This window comes from Pteropus vampyrus, unplaced genomic scaffold, assembly GCF_000151845.1.
Source record: "Pteropus vampyrus isolate Shadow unplaced genomic scaffold, Pvam_2.0 Scaffold66, whole genome shotgun sequence".
Taxonomy (NCBI): Eukaryota; Metazoa; Chordata; class Mammalia; order Chiroptera; family Pteropodidae; genus Pteropus; species Pteropus vampyrus.
This window is the reverse complement of record NW_011888847.1, coordinates 7045606-7058986: the sequence shown is the minus strand read 5'-3', so window position 1 is coordinate 7058986 and position 13381 is coordinate 7045606. Positions and strand designations below refer to the sequence as shown.

The 13381-nt window shown below is 31.1% G+C and overlaps 1 pseudogene; it reads right to left on the bottom strand.

The window, feature by feature from the left end:
- Positions 1-9349: 9349 nt before the first annotated feature.
- LOC111740626 lies at positions 9350-9458 on the bottom strand (annotated as a pseudogene).
- Between the last annotated feature and the right edge of the window lie 3923 nt (positions 9459-13381).

Below are 13381 nucleotides of genomic sequence, written 5' to 3'. Positions count from 1 at the left end.
TCTCCTTGTGGCATACTGGGAAAGGAACTTAAACTTCTAAACCAGTTTCCTTATCAATGAGATTAATGGTTACTGTGAAATTTCAATCAGAAAATGAAAATAAAGGGTTTAATTGAATGCCTAGCTAAACATATTAAAGTTTTTATGTGTTGGTTGTAATCATTATTACTTCTGTGATTCAGGATATATGCCTTTTCCAACTTTATATGCCTTTTCCAACTTTATATGCTTTCCTACAGCTAAATTATGTTTTAATTTTGCCAAATCACTTTCTTTTACAGTCATCAGAGCTTTCATATATAAAGAAGTAGTTGCACTATATTAGATGGATGTGCACCAGAAAGGCAAAATAGTCTCTACCAATGAAGTATAGAATGCAACTTCTGAATTAATCTCAACATTTTTATGGTGGATGATTTTCAAATATTAAAGGCTGAGAGGCACTTTTGATATATGAGCTGGATGATAATAAAAAATTTAAAAAGGTGTTTATATATTAAAAGTGTTCTCCTCCATTGAATTTAGGAAACATGGCTTTCTGAAGGCAATGATTGAACCCATTTTTAAAAGTCTCTCTGAAAAGTTAATTCTAAACTTTACACTCACTATAAAGTTTTTAAAATTACATTCTTTTTATGCCTTTGTAGAATGTCATTTCCTAAGTTTTACCAATGAAAATCTGAATGTTCTCCTCTACCACATAATAACCATCTGATACAGTACTTCAAGAGATAGATATGTTAGTGGAATCTGTTTATTATCCCAAACAAATTTAAACTAAATACAACAATGCACTAAAAAGTAAAAACCATTCATGGCTTCTCTCATTTATCCATTTAGCCATCCATCCATCCATCCATCCATCCATCCATCCATCCATCCATCCATCCGGAAACACATTTATTGAGCACTGATTATGTGTCAGCACTGTGATGGGCTCCTAGGGACACAACTGTCCCTAGAATTTAAGCACGGTTTCTATGGGCAATTAGGTCACAATGTTGAAGGAAAAAAAGGTGCATCAACCATTATTTAGAATACAAGGATGTCAAGTAAAAGATAGAGATGTATACAGAGCACTTTGAGATATTCATAAAAGGGGCTTAGTGTTATTATTATTGTAGTGGAAGTGGCTGGAGGTGGGTGGAGTTATTGAACTGGCAGTCAGAGAGGTCTTTATAAAGCATATGAGACTGCTATGGGACTAAAAATGAAGGATTAGCCAAACAAAGAGAGGAAGTTTAGTAAATACGTCAATCACCCTTGAAGTTGTAAGGAATTCAATTGGTTGATATAATGTGATAAATCATACACAGAAAATAGTTATAGCATATATGTATTTTTTAAATAGTAGTACTAACATAAACATCCATGTACCATTACCCATGTACACAACTTAATAAAACATTATTAATAACACTTAAACTCTCTGATTCTTTCCCCAGTTTCATCCCCTCCCTGCTCCTTCCCTCAGGGCAGATTTTGTGTTGTTAGCTCCTTATTTTTATTTATAGTTTTACCAAATGCATATCCATTCCAAAATGTTTTTTTTTTTTTTATGATGGCATTTTAAAAACTTGGTGTATATACAAATCCGTATAGTATGGATAGTCTATGAGGTGCTGTTTTGCTCAACTTTCAATTCACTAGATTCATCTATATTAAGGTAGACATAGTTCATTCAATTCCACTGTTACTTATATTCTATGCATAAATGTCATCATTTTATATCTGTTCTTACGTTAATGAGCATTTCAGTTGTTTGCCATTTTTGATACCATGAACAATGTTACCTATTCATGTGTGTGTGTGTGTGTGTGTGTGTGTGTGTGTGTGTGTGTGTATTTATTTGTGTGTGTGGGAGAGTGGGAGGTGTCTGCTGAAAGAGATGGGAGAGTTTCTGTGTTACAGACATATTGGTTACTATTAAGGATTATGGTATTTTTCAGGTTTTCTATTTTCTTTTTTTATCAGTTTTTATAGACATTTTTCTTGAAATAAGTTTCTTTTAAATTATTAACATATAGTCATAAACTTTAGCAATTTTTATTATCTTTTAATGTTTGCTGTTTCTGTGGTTATACCTCTTTTGATACCTAACATTCTTAGCTCATTAATTTTCAGCTTTTTATCTCTTGTAATATTATCTATATTAAGCAATCTTTATGTTTTCCTCTCTGTATAACTCGTTTCAGATTAGAAGTTTTGGGATGTAATAACTTATTATTATTCAGTTATAAATTATTTTGTAATCTCTATTATGAATTCTTCTTTTGCCTATCAGTTATTTAAAGTGTTTTTAAAATTTTTTCAAGTGCATAGTTTTTTTTTACATTTTATTACCGATGTCTAACCTAACTTCAGTGTTAAAAAATGTTTAATATGATACTAGTGTTTGAAAAATGTTGAGACTTGTTAAGGTCTAGAATGCAAACAATATTTACAGATTTGCCTTTATGCCTGAAAAAATATATTTTCCTATTGTTTGGTGCAAAATATTATATGTGTCCATTAGAACATATTTACTAACCATATAGTTCAGATATTATATATTCTTCTGATTTTTGTTTGCTTTATCTGTAATTACTGATAGAAGTATAATAAAATCTCATCATGCTGTTGCATTTTAAAATTTACAATTACAATGTAATATTTTGCTGCTTTATAATTTTGAAATTAGTTTTAATATGACTCATAATCTTCATATATATCAGGAAAAAATTTAGTCTGAAAATTTTTTTCCATTGTACAGTATTTGTTAGGATAATGATACTGAATTTTTTTCTATCTTCTCATTTTCTTCCTTTTATTTTTTTCCTGCTATTTGACATCTTTCTTTCTTCTCTCCTGGATTCTTTTGATTGGCTGTGCTTTTTTGTTTGTTTGTTTAATTCAACTGTTTCCCTCTACAACTTTTGAAATTCCACACTTAATTTTTCATTTTTATGCTAGAAATTTTACATGGATACATAATAATGTTTAATATCCAAAGCAGAAATTGTGCACTACCAGAATTTTGATAAATGAACTTATTTCTGTTATTATTACTTATTAATTATAGTGTCTTCAGCATGGCTCTAACATGCCATTTATCTTTTCAAGTTAGTTTTTCTGTTTTTTTTTAACAGAGACTTCAAATAGATGAAATCTAGCTTGTTTTGTAAGTTGGTCTTAAACATTTTCTCCTTAGCTGAAGATATGATTGAAAGCCTGAGCCTATATTTGATGTATTTAGAAAAACAAAACCTAGATGAGAGGCAGCATTGAACCCAGGGCATAATAACAATGAACTAGTGTTGAAATCATTTTTTCCAAATAAACACTTAGGATTTCAATGTAAAATAAATAAAAGTGTCGCTGCTCTGTATGAAGTTGCTCCCCTGAAGCTCTGGAGCTCCATGAAAAATTATTTGAAAAATCATCATACAGAGCTCCTGCCATGAAAGTGCCTAATGTAGCAAAAATCTGAGTATTCTAATTTTCTCCTGATTTACCTACCGTTTAACCAATTTATAATCGATTGGAGATTGAAAGGAATGTTTCGAGATTTTCACCTAAAGTGCGGCTGTTTAAACCTTAGATTTTCTTTCTGGAAAATGGAAATTACATACTTTTAATAAATAAAAATATCCTAAGAAATAACATTTCTCCATGAAGGAAAGAAAAACACGAAAGGAATAGTAAGGTAAGGATAGAATGTTTGAAAGAAGAAAAATTAAGGAGAAAAAAGGCTATAATACTTGTCTATTATAAAACTGTGAAACTAGATAGCAAATTTAATTGCCACTTATTCCTACCAGAAATTAAACAATCTGTTTTCTTTTGTAAAATAAACAATCTGTTTTCTTTTGTTGTTTTCTGATATTCATAACTAGGCTTTCAAAATCCTCTCTTACTGAGAGGCACATTTTGTGTACCCCTTCAGTCTTATTTCTTCAGCACAGATTATTGCTCCAATAAAGTAAATCAATGATTTTCCAACCCACCCTTGATCAGTTGAACTTATACAACTGAGATGTCCTTTTCTCTCTCCATTCAAATTATTCCTACCCTTCAGAAGCTTGCCCAAGTCCTACTTTTTCCATGCTAATCTCTCCCTTCTTTGAATTCTTGTAACGGTTTATTTAAATGACAAAGGAGTGTATTTATAATAGACTGCCTTGTAAGGATTGCTACTGCTTTATTCACAAAACATAGAGCTTTTTTACAGAGATGATGATTGCCAAAATTTAACTCCATAGCATTCAAGAAATTTTCTGAAAAACTTGGTCTCAGTTTATGCATGTGTCAAATGAGTTCTGGAAAACAGTCTCTATTTTTTCATTCTCCTCTGACACTTTAAAACTCTCTTTTTGCTAGTGTATACATTTTTATTAGGTTGTAAATTTTGAGATACGTTATAATACTTTTACTTTTTAAGTTTCCTCCCATATCATCCCCAGCTTCCATTTTAAAAAGAAGCCACATACCTACAAATATGAACTATAATTAATTGACTAGTTTAGTCCATTTAGTGTATTTATTTTGCACGAACATATACACGTAACACTTTCACTTAGTAAGAGAGAGTAAGCCCTACCTTAAGGAGAATAAAAGGCTTCTGGTTCCAGACCTATTTAGCTAAATAGTTTTCTCTGCTGAAATAGCAAATACTGATTTATTATTTTTACTGAATACTCGTGTTGCAGTCTAATTTGTATTTGAAACTTTAAGTAACTCTTTAAGTAACTGGAATGAATAGAATAATGAATGCCATTTATGATGAATCCAGACCAGTAAATCCTCATCTAGAACACTTGGCATCCCAGAGGTTTGGAAAGATCCCTTCAACCATTTCAAACTGAAATCACAGTTTCAGAAGGACCTTGAGTAAATGCTTCTAATGTTGTGAGGTACAGGTTACATCAATGTGATAAAAAGCAGAAGACCACACAGTGTGTTCTTTCTCTAATCTCTCCCTGGGAGAGAATGTGAATGCTACATGTAGTATATTTCTTCGCAGCAAAATAGTATGGTGTACAGACTAAAATGACTTCTACATTTTCTAGAATAGCATGCTGTACTCACAGTGAATCATTAATTAGCCTGAGTTTTTCATATTTTAGATTATATTATTTGAGTAGGGTTTATTTTCGCCTGTCACTATAAAACTTTGAGAAAAAAAAAACTATAGGAATTTATCTAATACAACTATAGTCTCCTCATGACATTGAGAAATATATAGGCACTGAAATGTTAAAGTTATTTGTAATTGCCCATTAGAACATTTTGTTCTTGCTTACAGAGTGGTTAATAGTGGAAATGGGTTTTCTCTGGTGTTTGAAGCTAGGGAGTATAGTTTGCTATACCACCTCCCATGAGAGCACAGGCCTCTGAATTCCATTTACTGGATGTTGTTTGGGTTAGATGCTGGACTACCAACAATTGTATATCAAATGTCAGTTAGGATGGCCTAAGACTCCATGATGAAATCCTGCAGCAGTCTCTGCTAGCTAGCTCCAGTCTTTGTCGACACATTTGACATATAGCACAGTGACTCTGGCACTGTGTGACTTTGGGAAAGTTACATTTAAACAATCTTTCTGTGTCTCAGTAACTCCTTTTCTCATAATGATTTAATGGGCATAAAATGAGAGGATATGTGTAAATTGCTTTTCACAGGCTTGGGCATATAATAACTTAGTAAACTGTACACATACATATTTAAATTTATATATATATATATATATATATATATATATATATATATATATATATATATATATACACACACACACACACACACGCCATATATATACCATAAATTATATATCTCTCTATATATAACTTATGTATAATTTATATATATACTATATAGTGTTTATAAAGATTCAAACGTTTTTATAAAATCGATTACTTAGTAACAAAGCTGTCCATGAACACATAAACATGTGGCCAAAACTAATTTTTAAATACGCTACCACAGTTACTTCCATCATCTTACAAATATGTGCTCCTTAAGTTAGTGTTACAAAGGCAGACCAATCCTGTGGCTTATAACCATATAAGAAAGAGGTGGCATGAAATCACATAGTGTGATGTCTGGGGATCTGGGTGGCCACTGTCCCCAAGACAAGTTAATATATTTAATATTTAGAACAGATCGCTGTGCAGTACAGCAGTGTAGGAGATATTCATTAGGGAACCCTGGACTGTGTGATGGGAAGAGGTAGTCTATTTCTATTGGAAGATGAATTAGTCAGAAATTTTCTATATCACTTCACCATTAGGTCTAAATATATTATCGTTGTCACTATGTCCTTCAAAATTAAAAAAAAAAAAAGGGGTGATCATTTACGTGCCAAAAAGACATTAAGTTTTTGCAAATCCCTTATGTGTTCTGTAGTCATAGAAACCAATTTAATAAATTCCAACACAATGACATAGAAGATCAGAATTCTAACGGTAACTCCACAGTTTGGTGCTGACTACATGTCCACATGTAACATTAATTCTGCATAATAGAATTTCAAAGTAATTTATAAATATATAGTTAATAACTATTTAGTTCAGAGTAAATACTTATCGTTAAAGTAGCATATTTTTGAGATTTTCACTTTCGTTTTTGAAAAACTAAGAAGAAAGAGAATCTATACAATCTGGTGAAGTTGCTAGGTCAAATTATAAGTTCTGGACCTAACCCTTGATAGCTGGGCAGGAATTGGGAAAGGCCTGTGTTGGCAAATAGGTAAAGAGATCTCTCCAGGAGTCACAAATAAATTAGGAATAGTGATGCTATGTCATCACCTTAAGGTAGGTTCCAAACAAAAGAGCAGAAGTAGGGCCAGGGGTTTGGAGTGATTACATAAATGAGAACTATAACTTGGAAAGAGTACATTTTCCTTCATGTCTCACACAAGTCATTTAGTATCCAGTGAATATGTAGCAAGAAACGGCTATTACTGGTTCAGAATGAGTCTTTCTTTTCACTCTTCAGCACTGCTTGAAAAGGAAAAAAAATATATATTTTTATACAGAACCTTAGTTTTATTTTCAGACCCAACAATTAAACATGAATCACTTCTTTTTTTCTCCCCAAATTGATTAGCTTGTATTTTTTTACTCTCTCAACAGTTCCTGGCCTTCTAGTTACAATTCATATTTTCATAATGCTACTTTGAATACATTAAGATTGTTCATAAAACAGATTCCATTGATAGGGTAAAAAGGCAAGCTACAGTCTTAGTGAAGAAATTTTCAACACATAAATCATGGATACATCCAAAAAACCTAAGGTCTTCTGAAATCAGTAAGAAAAAATGGGCAACTAAGCAGAAAATGAACAAATGACTTGAAGAGTCATGAGAATATTGAAATGGCCATAAGTCCATGAAAACATGATCCAGTTCATTGTTAATCAAGAAAATGGAAAGTAAGACCATAATGACATACTATCACATACCCACTAGAATGACTAAAATTTAGCAGCCTGACACAACCATAGGAACTCTCATGAACTGCTGGTAGGGGTGTAAATTGTTACTATTACTTTGGAAAAGTACTTGGCATTATCCGCTAAAGTCGTTCATGTATATACTCTATAATCTAGTAATTCTCTCTCTATATATACATAAATATGTATATTCCCTCAAACAATGGTGTGCTCAAATCACCACTGCGATTTGAGCCTTTTCAAAATTTTCAAAAACTTTTTGATCTGACCCTTAGACCAGTGATAGCTTGCAATTGGTCATAGTAGTAGTATTTACATTAGAATCTTGTGGAATGCCATAAATTAGGGCTTTCTTTTTCCTCCAGAGAAACACTCAGTACATAATATGTGCACCAAGATATATGAAAAGTAATATACTAGTATTATTTGTAATAGCCTCAAACTGGAAACAGTTTACATGATCCTCTAAGGCAGGGAACAGAATGTAGAAGAAAAAAGGTTACTGATTCCTTCAAAGTTAAACGAAATTGCTCTGTAATATTACAATCCCACTTCTGGGTATTTATCCAAAATGACTGAAAATAATTACTCAAATAAGTTCACGTGTGCACATGTTCATAGCAATACTATTCGCAACAGCCAAAAGGTGTAAATAATATAAGTGTTCATTAATGAGTGACTAGATAAACCAATGCGGTGCATAGATATAGCTGAATATTATTCAGTCATAAAAATGAAGTAGTGATACATGCTACAACATGGATGAACCTTAGAAACTTTATACCAAGTGAAAGAAACCAAACACAAATGGTCACATTTTATGGTTCCATTTTTATGAAATGTATAGAATAGGCAAATGAATCAAGACAAAATGCAGATTGGTGGTGATCAAGGGCTTGGGGAAAAGAAATGGGATGAAACCGCTTAATGTGTATGGGATTCTACTCTAGCATTTTGAAGCTAGAGAGAAGTGGTGTTTCTATAACATCGTTAATGTACTAAATGCCACCGAATTCTTAATTTATAATGGTTAATTTTGTTATATGAATTTCACTTCCATAAATTATTTTTAAAAATTTCTAGGGCTGCAAAATAGATGTTGATTTACAGATATAAAAAGAGTTTATTTCACTATTAAGTAATTGTGCCTTTACATACTATATGTCAGAGAACAGAATATAGAATCGGGCAGATTCCAAGTCTTGAATTAACACCTACATAACTCCAGTAGATCATGCTAAATTGTTTTTAATTTATTCTCCCACCATCTAACTTGTGGTATTATTAGACCTTCTGTTTTGTTTAAATTGGTCTCTATAAAATGTCATTTCATTATGACTGAAATTTGCATTTCTCAGATTACTAACAAGGTAGAACATTATTATTACTGTCATTATCATCATCATCATCATCATCATCATCATCATCATCATTTTGCATTGCCTCTGAAAGTTTCCTTTTCTGTAACATATCCACTATGTGAAATCAGGACGAAGTTTATAATCAATGTCTTCTCTGTTCTTTTAGATTATATTGATATATTCCAATTAAAGAGGACCCAAAACAGAAAACATCTAAATTAAAAAGATACACAAAATTTCAGTATATTGTGGTTATTTTCATTAATGAAGAATTTTTAGCATTACATATTAAGAATTTTAAGCAAAACATCTAACTCTGAATAATAGTGTTGAAGTATGACTAGCTTATAGTCAATTCATTATTTATAGATGAGCTTCTTGAGGAATCAACTCTGAATTCCAACAGGGACTGACCTATAGCGATAACTCAACATAAATATTTTTATTTTATTTTATTTTTTTAATTAATTTTTTTTTTAGGCATGGTAATCTTTGGTTAACCTCACAGATTGCAAGGACCTTGTCATCTTACAATCCCTTATTTTTTTATTTTTTACACCTACAGCACCTGGTCTTCCTAGGTGGTCTCCCATCCAAGTACTAACCAGGCTCGACCCTGCTTAGCTTCCAAGATCAGGCTTGTTCAGGGTGGTATGGCCGTAGATTCAATATAAATATTTTTAAATAAATCAATTGATTCTCTTGATATAAACCATGAAGAGCTGTGAAAGAATAAACATAAATGAAGTTAAAGTTAAACATTCTTCCATAATATCCATTAATGGGACAGTATTTTTCAATGTATATAAACATTATGTTTAGAGGAAAGAGCTCATATTATATATGATATCCTGATGAAATATGCCTGGCTAGGTATTTAGGTGAATCATTTAATAGTGAATAAAAATATTAGCTTTTCCTTATTTTCCCATCATGTTTATTGAAGAATATTTTCTATGTTGGAAACAGACAAAAACTTGACTTTAAATAGCACTTTCTATTTTTCAATATTGTAAAGATACTTTCCTCGGCAGTGACTTAATGAGGTAGGCTTTGAATGACTAGGCTAGCAATGAGAAAAGGCGTTTTTACTCACTTGGACAATAAAATCATTTTATTGAGAGATAGAATAATATTATAACATAAAGATTCATATCTACAGGGCATCCAATACACATATCCTCAATTTCCCTTCTATACAGCAAGAATCAATGCAAAATAGTATTTAGTTATATTAAAGTCTGTCTTTACAACTTTCATATTTAAATTGTCTATTAACTATATTCCATCATCTGACATGACTCAGAAAAGAGATTTTGGCAACATCTCTCAGTACATAGACTCTACAGTTGACCCTGGAACAATGTGGGAGTTAGAAGTGCCAGCCCCCGCCCCCGCCCCGTGCAGTTGAAAATCCATGTATTAAGTTTGACTCTCCCAAAACTTAACTACTAATAACCTACTGTTGACCAGAAGTACGTTACATGTATTATATACTGCATTCATACAATAAACTAGAGAAAATGTTATTAAAAAAAACATAAAGGAGAGAAAATATATTTACAGTACTGTACCTATGATACAGTAAGTTTATATCATCTATTTTAGACTTTGTGGTTTGTCTGCAAGTTTTTCAAATTGCGGATTGAAAAAGTCCACGTATAAGCGATCAGCATAGTTCAAACCTATGTTGTTCAAGAGTCCACTATAGTCATAAATTACAATCTTTCTCAGATCCATTGAAACAATTTCTCCCCAGTACATTTCGCTTCTAGTTTGACAGTTAACAATTGTTTTTGGGGATTTAGCTGAAAACAAGGGTTGAATTATCATGTATAGCACTAAAAATCTTTAAGATATTTGATGAATCTATTTTTATGTTCTCGTCTTAGTTTCCATAAATGTACTATGGAAATAATATTATTCATCTCATAACTACTTTTTGAGATGTTTGGATGATACATACATATTTTTAAAGCATCTAGGAGTTAGGTAGATGATATGCAATTTAAGTTCACATAGTAAGAGTCATCATAAAAGCTACAACAAACTGCAGGTGGCTTTTAAAGTTGTTCTCGCTTCTTGGAAAATTTAAAATTGGTGACAGAATTTCTTGGCAATTTACAAGAGGAAAATTAATCTTACTGTTTTGCTTCTTGAAGGAATATTCGATAATAAAAACCAGCTGATATCCAAAATTTTCCACCATGATCTAACTGCCAGAAAATAGCTTAAGTGAGACTTTGCACTGCTAGTTCTTTTAGAAGTAGTGAATTTGCTTATAGGTCTGTGGAAATCTTTTTGAATACAGCCTTTTGCCTGAAGCTCGAAATTATTTAGTCCTGCCTGTAATTGCATCTTGGAGGAGGTAACTGACAGCATGTTGACTCGTATTACCAAAAATAAAGCTTCTAGATTTTCTGTGAACACATTTTAAAATGCTGGTTTTTGCTTGAAGATTACCAAGCCTGCCAAAGAATCCAATTTTTTTTAATAAGAAAATATATTTATAAGTGAGAGGTGTTGAATTTTCTTTAAAAAAATTCCAAGGACTTGGAAGTTGGAAAAATTAGAAGGAAAATGGTTTAAGATTATTCAAAACAGTTTTGTTAATGATGAGATGTTAATTTCCCTTTAATATGATTCATAACTATTTCTTCTGCAAACAAACATTGAAAGTCATCAGAATATTCAGATCTATGCAAATATAAAAATGATGGTAATTTCTTATTTCTGGCATATTATGTCCAATATTCTTTCCTGTACAATAGTAAAAATCATAATAAATTTTTTATTTTGACTAATGTGTTTTTGTCTCAGTAAACTTATTAATGTTTTATGTTAACTATGTCCTGATTATGATTTGCATTGCATATCATATAGTAACAAAATCTACATAATCCTTTAGAGTATATAACAATGAATTTGTTGTTACATTTTTTATTAACATGCCCAATTATGCCCTAGAATTAGTAGAAAAATGAATCATCTGTCATCATCACTTTCACGGAAATGAGTGGATTTTCATCTTGAATCCATTCAGTTAATCTAGCTATGAAATCTTTCTTGATAATTTTTTGGTGGGTGAGACATCTCAGAGATAAGCCAAGCTTGCAAGTACAATTTTTAAAAATAAAATCAGGTTTAGAACTGGAAGCTAATCATCAGAGAGCCATGGTACATTTTTGTATTTTAGATTCATATCAGATCATAAAATTTTTATTTTATTTTATTATTTAATTTAACTTTAATTTTATTTTACTAGGTTAGCATTTTCCACTATCTCAGTACTATACATGACTTGTGTATAAAACCACTACCAGAAATAAGTAGAAAACTTTGACATTACGGTTTTCTAAATTTCTGAAAGATTTTTTTTGTGTAGTCATCAATAAATTATGCATGGGTTATTCACAAAAAATTAACCCCATTGTATTGTTTTTTGTCTGCATAACTTTCTTCTCTATTATCTATCAATTATTCCTACTGTCCATTTGCATTTACTTAGGAAATGTAGTAGCAGAAATGGAGACACAAATAGTGAAAAGAGCTATTGTGTTTGTTACTGGCCCTTATCATTTAAATAATGTATTGATAATTTTTTATTTTAATATTAATGTAAAAATGCCATATATGTGTTCAGAAGAAAATGTTATTTTGATAATAAATTTTACCTAAACTGATGTTTGGAAATTGGAGCAATAAACACTCCAGATAAAAGTTTGTAAAAAATACCTTGATTTTTCACTTCTAATTGGAATTGCTTGACATTACATTGACACTGCTACATTTTGACCTTGAGAAACCACAATGACTTAATGAGCCTCATATTCTACCTCTGCTGTATAATACTATCCCTAACTAGATCAGAAAGATAATCAAGTAAAAAAGATCATTTCCACGAATGCAACTAGTGCTTTTGAAAGCAGTTTGATATAAAATGAAGCCCACTCATTCCTGCTCTCTATACTGTCCTCTTTGCTAAAGAAATGTAGCTCAGTGATTTTAGTTCAGATTCAAAATTCAAGTCTTCTTGAATTCCTCACAGGTGAAAGATTCAAGGTACAAGTATTACTAATGCATCTCATTTATAATCTATTTGGTTCTAACATTCTTTTACATCTAGTTATTTATTTTTAAGGGTATTAATTAAAATCTTTACAAAAGCACTAAAAAAATTGAAGCTATGAAAATGAAACTTTGGAATCTTCTTTAAAGGTTCAGAATAGATATAATTATTACATATCATGTTAATTTTTTTTCTAGAGTAATTGTGTGATTTGTTGCCAATCATCATTTTCTTTTAGGTATAAACCAAGAAAAATCACTTTTGATTACTCGAAATAAAAAATATGTTCTATGTGAGGGTCTGCTCTTTAGGAAGTTTCCTGACTTTATTTGCTGATTAAAATGTATAAGATTCTTTTTTTTAAACTTATTTGCAATTATAGTCGACATTCAATATTATTTTATATTAGTTTCAGGTGTAGAGCATAATGGTTAGAGATTTATATTGTTTATGAAGATTAATCTACTATCCACCTTTTTATATAGTTATTACGATATTATGACTATATTTTCTTGCTGT